Genomic DNA, 10952 nt, shown 5'->3' with positions numbered 1-10952 from the left:
GCAGTGATGCTATACGGGCAGCTAAGGCAAGACCTGAACTTGGGGGATGGAGTCCTTCACTAAGGCCTATGCAACCAAACTCTTTACAGAGTTAGTTGATATATCAAAGCTTTAACAATGAACTTTCATTCTCTTGTAGCTGTACTTCCACTGTAGAGTGATAATCTGTGATGCTAGACAGCCAACATCAGACTTCCTTTGTGCGAGGAGATGTATTCCCAGAAGAGAGCGGCTTGGTAGGTATAGGGGAACTTCTTGTAAACTACTTCTCAACATGTATTCCTATGTAATAACTTCAGTACGAAATCTTTATGGTTGCTGAATGCTACAGATTACTTCAGACTAAACATAAGGGAAAAACTTTACAAATCGAGTGCCGAGGGTTTGGAACACTCCTGACCCCAGCAGTCCTTTGCTGCCCATGTGCAGGGGGGCTGGACCCAATGATCTGTAAGGTCCCTTCCAGCCCCTAGCAACTATGAAACTTGGCAACTAAAACTGCAGGTACAGTATAAGTATGCACAATAAAAGCAGTCTTCAGTGCCTCTTCCAGATGATACCAATAACTAAAATGTTTCATTAGATCGGAGTGTTGAGACACGCATGCATGGGCACGTGGCTTCTGGAGCAGTCATTCTGGAAAGGAAAATGTGAATGTGATACTACTATTCAGCAAGGTAATATGAAAAACCCCAAACTACTTAATGTACTAGAGTGCTGCTGTAGTAGTACATGGTAGGATATTCTGTTACAATAACTCTCCTCCTTTTTCGACAGCTAAATACAGGAAAACATCTTGAACCCAACCTACTCTCCATACAAAGATGGAAAAATGATCACTTCAAGCTATCGTCTGTCCCTCTTGTTCATTAACTGCAAGCGAAATCTGAAAAGGTACAACATGCAGTACAAGGAAACAGTAAGACTAGATAGAGAAGTAATATTTAAATAGTTTACAATACAGATCAGCCAATTAGACCTTCATCTTTAGATCACTTTTGAATCTAGTCTACCATTAAGTTGTTAAGGAGTCTGTGATGGAGTACTTCAGACTTTTTCAATGTCAGTAGAATAAGATGCTTTTCTAAGACATTGGCCCAAAATCAAAACTGACCATTGGATACCCTATATATTCAATGTCACCAAGTTGCTAATGAATTTTTACACATTGTATCCCTCTCCTCCTGTCTCAAGCCAGCTATGTTCTTTGCCTTCTAAATGGAGATTGAGAATGTGGACAGCACTTCTAACAGGCTGTGAGATGTTGACAGTTTGAATAAAGACGAGCAATGCTTTAAGAAATGACTCATTTTAATGTTCGACAAGATTGCTTCTCTTCTCTCTACAAGGAGTTGCAAGCATTTGTGATAACACATGGGTGCAGTCAGGCAGCTGTTACTTTTTGCAAGACTGCTGTTTTAAAGAACTCCAAGTGGAGTCTAATCTATTTGGGAGGAGACAGGGGTGGGAACCAGCATACTCTTGCCTGACTTGTCCTTGCTCTGGTATTCATTTGGAATTAATCTTTTTTTACCCATGAGTTAGCAAGCTTCACTAGCATTAAACAACCCTTAAATTTGTTTTAATGTAGAAAGAGACAACACTCGCTATTTAGGCACAAGATGGCTCAAATACAAGTCTACAGCAAGACATGGTATTCAGCAACTCGGGATGCTATAAACTATCTTAAAACTGCACTGTAGCCAAGATCATAAATCATTTTTTAAATGGAACCGAATATCACTTAACTTTAATACCAGTACAAATAGTTTCATATTCAGAGAAACCTGTCATCAAAGTTGCTTGCTGAGGAGATGGCAAATAAAATCTTGTTTAACTACTACAATCCTCCTATATAGTCTTTGAGACCAAACATTTAGTACTTACTATTTGTCAAAAGGGATTTTGAAATGAAGTGATTCTAACCACAAGTCTGACTGCTGGCAAGCATGGAATATATGAAGTAAGGGTATGCGTTCATTGCCACTAACGGATTCAACAAAAAATAACTTTTAGATTCTGTTGCATATTCATTCCTCACACTTTACCTTGACAGCAACCATGCCAGAAACGGAAGAAAAGATATAAAGATCACTTGCATAGTTCAATGAAGTGAAGGCCAAAGTGTAGTAAGGAAATAGTTCCTAGTAGCTCCTGTCCAGTTACAGACTAGTGAATTTTTTTACAAAAACAGCCTATTGTTGGGTGTTAAGAACATAAGAGTTGCCACTTACTGGGTGAGACTGTAAGTCCATCTTGCCCAGTATCCTGTCCATATAGTGGCAGTGTGTGGATGCTAAAAGGGAATGAACTAGGTAAGACGAGTGGTTCTTCCCCCCCCCCCCCCCCCCCCATAATCCTTCTTGCAGCATTTGAAAGTCTAAGAAGTTTTGACTTGGAGACAATAACCCCAGCTCCGGTGTATCAATGGCTACTGACGTCCCTTTTCCTCCAAGAATCTGTCCAATCCCTCTTTAAAATCTGGCTAAACTATCAGCCTCTACAACCTCTTGGGACAATGAATTCTGATGTGAAAAATAACTAACTTTTTTTGTTGGTTTTAAACTTGCTACTTCTTAGTACAAGAGCTAGGGCTCATAAAGGGGAAACTGAGCGACAGCAACTAACAACTTCTTATTTACTTGGTATTTTGTAAACCCTTATTATGTCCCCTCTCAAGTATCTATTTTTCTAAACTGAATAGGCCCAACATCTCTTTAATCTCTCTTTTGTGGAAGTCCCTCCCTACCAATAATTATCACTAGTGGAAAATTAAATTGGTCCTTTTTGACATGGGCAGCAGGGACCGTGGAGAGAGAAGTTCTCTGACAAAACTGGAGAACAGTTTCTTATCCTTCCAAAAAAAAAATCAACTAAGTCAGGCAAAAAATAAAATGCTGTCCTAGCTGTCAATATGCTGTAGCAGAAGAACACAAACCAGGCCTGCCCTGGCTTCTCTGACTAGCAACCCCTTTTTCCTCTCTCTGGAGTTTTGCATGCTGAACAAGAATCCTTGGCCTATCGCGATGAAAGAGGCAGTACTCTGCTTTTTCTCCTGTTCTGTACCAAGAATATAAATATTTCAATGTGCAACTGGGAATCCTTCTTAAAACTTAGATTTTTACTTGACAACTTATGAATGCAAACAAAGCTCCCATCACTTAAAACCTATGACACCATTCAAACAAGTGATTTTCTTCAGAGCCACTTTAAGGTTGGAGCAACTGCATAATACATTCCACTCTTTGTTTTATGAGGGCCCCTGTCCTTGGTCTCTACGTGCCTGAATAAAACAAACGTTGCAGAGTTGGTTCGGGTGTCTGCTTTCCACTGACCCTCAAGCTGAAAGATTCTAAATGACATCTCCAGTAGAGGAGGTAGTGGTGCCTGTTGCTATAAAACCAAGGGAGCAATAAGAGAAAGCTACCTGAGAAGAAATGTGAGAACTTCAAATTGGAGAACCCTATATACTAAGGCACAGCTCCTAAACTATTTTGGACTGAGCACTTCTTCCTACAGGGCTTCTGAGAATAAATCAAGTTGCTCTTCTTACATTGAAAGTGTAGTAGGAAAATGTAGCTACTCGGCCAGGCCACTAGAGACGAGAGGTAGTGAGTAGGTGGCTGGTGTCCTAATGGAATGAAGTCTTTTGCCTGCCCAGGGCTTCTAAATATCCATTTTGGCTGATTTGTGAACAGGTACGTATGTGGGTACCAGCTCAAAATAACATTAAGCATTATAGCAAATGTTTATGCGAACTGAGTTAAAGGGTACAGAAATGCCAAAGAAATGCATATTTCTCCCTCTCTCTCTCATAACTTTTCTGGAGTATTTTGAATGTTGTTAGTTTGGCAAGTGGAGGGATCACTTGAACATGCTCTTAGAGCAAATAAGTGACTCTCTCTTTACAGTACGCTTCTATCTTAAAGGCGTGTGGTGGAAACATGCCTCTTTTTCTATGCTGGGGGGGGTGGGAGGAAGAGAGTTCACCTCCTCCACCCCTACGCATCTTCTCCGTACACCAGTGAGAGACCTCTTGCAGCTTTGCTTGAAAAAATGAGCTCTTGCTACTAGGAAGCTCTTCTATGTTTAGCTTTCAAGAATCATTTGATAAAATGCATCTAAATGTTAAGAACAGAAGCGAGGACTCTGCCCTCCCAACACAGGACAACTAGCATGTAACTACAACCTTATGCTCCCTCTTCCTTCCTTCTCTTGTGTTCTTGGCTACAGCCCCACCCCTTCAACAGATAGGGCTAGGACCGCTCTCTATTCTATCTGAGGAATAGGATGTTATTTTGGAAACTGGATACATGCGCTACCCCTTCGAGCACTACTGCGCTTGACAGCTAGCATTCTTTTCTTGGTCTACTGGTTCCAGGTATGAGCTTTGGACTTGCAACTCACTCCTCGTACAAAGCATGTGGTTGTAGCATAGTTATGTTTATTAACACAAAAAACCATTAAATATTTAATGCTAGCTGAAACCTGAAAACATTTTGCAATTAAATTTTTATCACAAAAGTATTTATTTAAATACAGGATTTCTAGTTATCCTTTGACCAAATACTTTAATGGAATCAAAACTTCTCACCCTCAAAAAAGGCTACATAAAGCTGTCCATGTGTAAACACAGGCATAGGAATATAAATATATATTTTATCAATAGTCTGTCCTTGTGATTGTTCATAATCATAGAACAGGAGGGCCCTTGTACACATGAGGACATTGCCCCTTTTAGTGGTTTAATTGTCCTTTTTAACTATTTAATTGCATAACGATGTACACATGCAGCAGCATATTTTGACTTCTTTACATGGCAAACTAAAATACATGGATGTACACATCCTGTGTATTTTAGTCTACTATGTAACACATTACAGCAATATTCCTCATGTGTACAAAGGCCCTAGCTGGAGAAAGCAGCAGGGATGGTGCATGGGGCACTGCAAGCCCAGGCATGCTCAGGGAAGCTTGGGCTTGGGCCTCCTGTGCCCCATCTCTGCCACCTTATCCAGCTGCCAGCACACCCAACCACCCTCCTGCCATCTTCCTGGGGCAGCCAGCCCATTCCTGGGCAGGAAGGCGGTGGAGATGGTGTATGGGGTGCTGGCAACCTACCAAGCCCAAGCTTTCCCAAGCACAGCTGCAATCCACTGCCTGCGTGCCCCTGCCTGGAGTGTGCAGACTGCTGATCATGGCTCTGCCCTGGCCCTGGACCAAGCTGCTCCTGTTGCAAGATCCCACCTGCTCCAGAGCCCCCTGCCCTATCACGGGTCCTGCCAGCATGGCTGGGGCCAGTCTTCATGGAAACCCTAGCCTTGTGCTATAATAGCACAGGTGCAGCTGGGGTCTCCATGGAGACCAGCCCCAGCCATGTGGGCAGGGCTGCTGGGAAATGAAGTTTGGCTACTGACCTGCAGGCCTGACTCTGCCCTCCCCAGTCTATAAAAATAACATGCTTATTCTATCTGTCCAGAGCACTGTCTGGCCAGAGCACTCTGGTTGTTGCGGTAAGCACTGTGACTGGCTGCCAAGGCAACCAATCAATCAATCAGAGTGCTCTGGATAGACCAAATAAGCCTATAATAATAATAACTTGGTTCAGGCAGTCTATTTTCGGCCAAGACATGAAAGCATACATCACAGGCCTTATGTGTTTACCTAGCAATCAATATTTGTAAATTTATGATCCAGTTAGCATAATTCTGCTTATTGGACAACTTTGAGAGAGCTGCATAGTTGTATTAACCATATGAAAAGGCATAATTCTCTTCTTTTGTGCACCCCCTGGGAGGCCTTTCTATAAATGCTATGCCCCTCCTCTTCCCTGCAACATAGTGAAGCCCAAATTTTGCTCCTGAGAAATCTTTCCTTATTCAACGCAAGCCTTTGTAAGATTTCTATAGAAATAGAAACTACAAGTTTCCACGATATTAAAATAGAGAATTCAATCTTTTTAAGGAACAATTCTGCAAATGCTCCTTTGGGTGGAAAATTTGTGCCTTAGGATTTCAGTCCATAAACATCACAAATTATGTACAGAAGAGTTTTTTCCTAGAGGTTTTCAGTATCCCCAAGAATATATATTACGCTTATAGAGCAAGTTATAAAGCCCTGGTCCTTCTGTTGGGCATGAAGGGTTTTGTCAATGTGACTTGCAGGTGTCTCTAAAAAGGGGTGGTTTTTGGGAGACTGCCATATCATCCTGGCCTTGCCAGCTTTTATTTATTTATTTAAGAAAAAGGGTACGTGTCATAAATTATGTTTTTTATTTGAAGTTTTGGTGTCTACAAAGTGGTTTCAACCTTAAAACATTTATTCTGAGGAAAACTTTCTTGCAAGTATCTGTTTTCTTGGGAGCTGGTAAGTTCATGAAGACGATATTGAGCAATAGAGCATGGGAAATGGAATGTGCCTTCAAAAGAGACAGCATATCTGTATTATCACCAGGCCCGTACTTTAACATCTGTCCCTTCTCGCGGGGAAAATAAACAGATGTCAACCCACGCAGCAAGCTCTTTTGCCAACTTCTCATAACTGCATTTAAAGATGTCTACTAAACTAAACTACTGTTTTCTGCAACTTTTCCTGCTACTACATCTGTTAGTAGAGTAGCAAATGGATGATGACAGTCTGTCTGTCCGCGTCTTTTAGGAACTTGCACAGCTCTTTTCCATGCTCTGTGATAACAGCACGATCAGTTATATTTCAGTATTTTTCACTTGACTGAGGAGGGGACAGCCTCTACCTTGCCTATTAAAACTGAGGCTAGAGGAGGAACAAGAAAGATCATGATGCTTTTGCTTAGTTGTGTTACTTGCTTGGAAGTGGGAAGATCTGGGTTTCAGTCCTTGTTTGAAGTACGGTTTCATATTGTATACTGAGCAATCTGGATAAAATACAGAAGCAGCTCCTGCAGCTGCTGAAGTCTTCCATTGGATATAGCCCTGCATAGACATGTTTTTAGATCATAGAGAGTTGAGCACATTTTAAGGGAGCACAACCAGAAGTAGAGGTATGACATACAGACATGATCCAAGAGAGAGAGCAGTGATGTTCTCAGCAATCCCTTCCCAATCTCTTTCTACACAACTAGCTCAGTGTCTTGTTCTTGTCTTTTACTTTCCCCTTCCCCTTTCCCTCTACTATCCTCCCCATCTTGGGTGCCATCTCTAGCTAAGTGGGGGAGGATACACTAAGTAAGCATTGGGCTAGTGACATAAAAAGGTAGAAAGGCCTCCCTCCTCCTCCTCCTCCTCCTTGTGCAAATGAACCGGGCATCCATTATAAATTACGCACATACATGGGCAATCTCACGTGCACCCTTAGGTGCATGAAGGCAATATAGGATTTAGCTTTTACTGTTTCCATTTTTTGGCCCTTTAATAAACCAAATATTCTTAAAGGATTGTTTAAAAAGAACAAAGTTAAATGTTCAGATGGGAGTTTGGGAGTAAATATGGTAAATTTAAACATGGTTTAAATAGAATTTGGATTTGATGTCTAAAAAGAGGCAGCTGATCATCTGTATTGTAGTGTTTAGGAGTACAGACTGGAAAATTCCCATTAAAGCAACTGAATTAGGAGGGCATATAGTTGGAAACGATGGCATGTAAAGAACAGAGACTTAATATGAAAAAACACTTAAATGCTTTGTAAAGAAAATGACAGCAACTCTTTCTCCATCTCGGGTTTCTATCAACTAAAATTCAGGAACCACTTTCCTGGTTTAATATTTAAAAAAAAAAAAAAGAATACTACCAAACTCTAAGTGTTAATTTGACACCTCCTCACCTTTTAAGTGGATATTTTATGACCACATGCTTTTCCCAGTGGCCTTTGGGGTGTTATTTTTATGTCCCTGTTAACACAAGTTGAAAGGAGATCCATCTTCGTTGTTTATGCTTCGTGTCTACTGCACATTTCAACAGGTGAACGATAAAAGGCCAAGTGAAAAGAGAAGTCTGGTGTGATTTGTTTTGATAAGAAAATAGAAACAATAGCAGAAATGTAACACAGACAGTTATTTCCACTTAAAATAAACTGTGGCTGATCAGTGCTTTAAACAGGCCAGCAAGAAAGCAAATCATAGGCAGTATAGTTAAGTCAGAGGGACACATTTTGGGTCACTGGTGGAGATGCTAAGGTAATATTTCTTGGGTTTACTCTTAATGTCCATTAGCAGTGAATTTATACTGTGGTCAATATATTTTGGCTAACCAAATCTGCTACTTCCGATTTTTTTTTTTTTTTAAATATTTAAAATATTAGGGTTTTTTGTTTCCTTAATACTTAATTGTGATCAAATATAGACAAGAATAACTCTTTTTTTCTGATAAGCATACCCTCAGTTCAAGCATGGTACATAAATGTTTATGTGACTTGAACTCCAGATTCTCCACTGGGACAAGGCACCACATCCCCTAAATGATCAAGTGATGACAAGCATGGATTTTGGATCTTGGGATATTTAAATTTGGTTCCCAGTCCTCTTCTCTCTTTAATTCTTCTCTGCATCAGTCTCCTCTCTGTGAAGTGGGGCTAATAACACTTCCCATTCTGTTGTATGAGAAAACGCTAACGACTGAGATACCCAGGTAGTGATCCCTTAAATGAGGATGCTATACCGAAGCAAAACGTAGGGTAGATTTGCACTTCATAGATTAACCAAAACAGATGTATAGTGCAAGCTCATGACTAACTGTTATCTCACTATACACAAGCTTCAAATGTGCTAATACAATAGCAATTGTTTACAAACACATGGTACATCTCACCTTGGAAACTCAAAGTACATCACAGACTGACTAAACTAATATTTCTGTGAGGGGTGAGGTAGCATTACACTGGGAAACTGAGACACTCTCACAGAGCCATTGGAAGAACAAGAGGTGACAGGAGTTTTTCCTCCCATTTTCCTGCTCCAGCCGCTGAAGAACTGTCCGAGTTCTCAGTTTCTAAATTTCTGTATTTCCACCTATCACCATAAGTACTGAAAGCCTCATAATCTTCAGTGTATTTATCCTCCTAATACCCCAGTGAGATAAGTAAGTGCCATCATCTCTATTTTAGTGATGGGGAGCAAAAGCAAGAGAGGTTAAGTTCACATGGGAAAAGCGAATTCATTGCGGGCTTCCTTAAATCCAAGGCTAATCCTTTATGCCTTTTTTTTTTTTTTTTTTGGTTTACTGCATACCTATGAGAGACCCAGTTTTAATGTCAGCTCATATTCCCAGTTGGATGAAAAAGCCTGTGCGTCCTTCCTGTGAAATATAGAAATATACTGAGAGCAGGCTGAAAGTGGGGAAAATGTCTCGTGATTTTGGTTTGTGAACTTTTCCAGAAAAAACCTCTGCAGATCCAAAATGCATCAAGTCTCTTTTTGGCATTTCCCTGGAACCCAAACAATAGCGTTGTCATAAAATATCTATGAGACAAAAAGCTAGTTCAATGCAAAATCCTGGCATGATTGAAGTCACTGGGAAAATTGCCATTACCATCAGTGAGACTTGGATCTGACCTTTGAATATTACCATCCATACATAAAGAGACTGGTTGCAGTAGTTTCAGATATTTCAGGCAAGGTAGATGTCTACCCATACTCCTCTTCTAAGTAGCTGAGCTTCTCTTTCTTCATCAACCTCCTTCATTGCCTTCTCTCTTCTATCAGAAACAACACCATCATGTCTTAATCCTCTAGATGACAATCATTTTATTTTCTCTTTATTATATTTCCCTTCCTCAGCAGCACAAGTACAGTGTATGCAGAGTCCTTGCGGTTTGTCTCATCAATTTAGAGCAAGTGTCTTTTTAAGAGGGGGATTACAAAATAATAACACACAGGCCAAGCATGTAGCAACTTGCATCCTTTGCACACTGTTAGAGAGCATCAGTATGATATACTGGTCTGATCAGAAAACTGAAAAACAGGACCCACCAACTATCACCGTAATGCGTACTGTTCCCCTTCATTCTGTAGTTTTCAAGTATTTTTCTCAGGTATTACTTTTCAACATTGTTCTGAATTTAGCTTAATTTTTCTGTATATAACTGTACTAAGGGAAGTGATAAGGTGATGCAGGAGAGAACAACTGGTACTGGATACAGTGTTTATGTAATAGGTATACAAGACACCCCTTAAAAACATAATAATATGAGTTAGAAACACAAAGGGAGACCAAGAATTTCCTGCTCAATGGGGTCAATTGGTGATTAACATTAAGCCTTCTCCTGTTTGAACATCTGGATGCACTCACCAAGGACATTCAGAGGGATGTGGTACATGATGCAGATAATGACTTGTAAAGATGGATACGTATCTTGGAAAAGCATGGTCTGCCTATCATCTGGGAAGAAATGTGATACAGGTGAGACACATTTTCAGGAAATAGCAAAATGAGGCATTCAACAATCAGCATGTACCATCTGCAAGCAAGTTCAAATATCTGGGGCTGAGGAAGCAAGAAGCAAAATAAATAAGACATGAATAAAATGAGGGAAGTGAGCAGAGTGGTTTGTAATAAGAAAATGCTGATTCAACTGAAGGGAAAAAGCTACCAGCCAGTAAAGCCAGTGTCACTACAGCAATGAAGAAACAATAGTTGCCCATGATAAGGGTGATGGAGATAAGGATGCTCAAGTAGTTTTGGATTCAGTAAGAAAAATTATGTAAGAAATGAAGAGGTATGGCAACAGGTGAAGGTGACATCAATAAAGGAAAAGTAGAGTAACTGCTGCTTAAGCTAATATGGGCATTGTAGTTAGGTGGCCTGAAGGGTGCATGGGAAAGAGCATTCAGTCTGTGAGAGTCAGTGACAGAAGAAAAAGAGGAAAGCCAAGAAGAAATAAAGAGAGATGTGACAACATCTGGCAATAGATAAAAGCTTATGGAGAACGGGGACTCAGAAACAGATTGACTTTTATTAGTAGATGTTTTGGATTGGGAATCC

At 40.4% G+C, this 10952-nt stretch overlaps 1 long non-coding RNA gene across 1 annotated transcript; it reads left to right on the top strand.

The window, feature by feature from the left end:
• The first annotated feature begins 143 nt into the window (after nt 1-143).
• LOC109300105 lies at nt 144-917 on the top strand. The gene is made up of 3 exons (XR_002098120.1): nt 144-236; nt 584-677; nt 778-917. It is a non-coding gene; the product is annotated as an uncharacterized LOC109300105 (long non-coding RNA).
• The last annotated feature ends 10035 nt before the right edge of the window (nt 918-10952 follow it).

This window comes from Gavialis gangeticus, unplaced genomic scaffold, assembly GCF_001723915.1.
Source record: "Gavialis gangeticus isolate Ggan-Ray unplaced genomic scaffold, GavGan_comp1, whole genome shotgun sequence".
In the NCBI taxonomy this organism is placed as follows: domain Eukaryota; kingdom Metazoa; phylum Chordata; order Crocodylia; family Gavialidae; genus Gavialis; species Gavialis gangeticus.
Note: the sequence above shows the minus strand (reverse complement) of the source record. Positions and strands in the feature narration are given on the sequence as shown.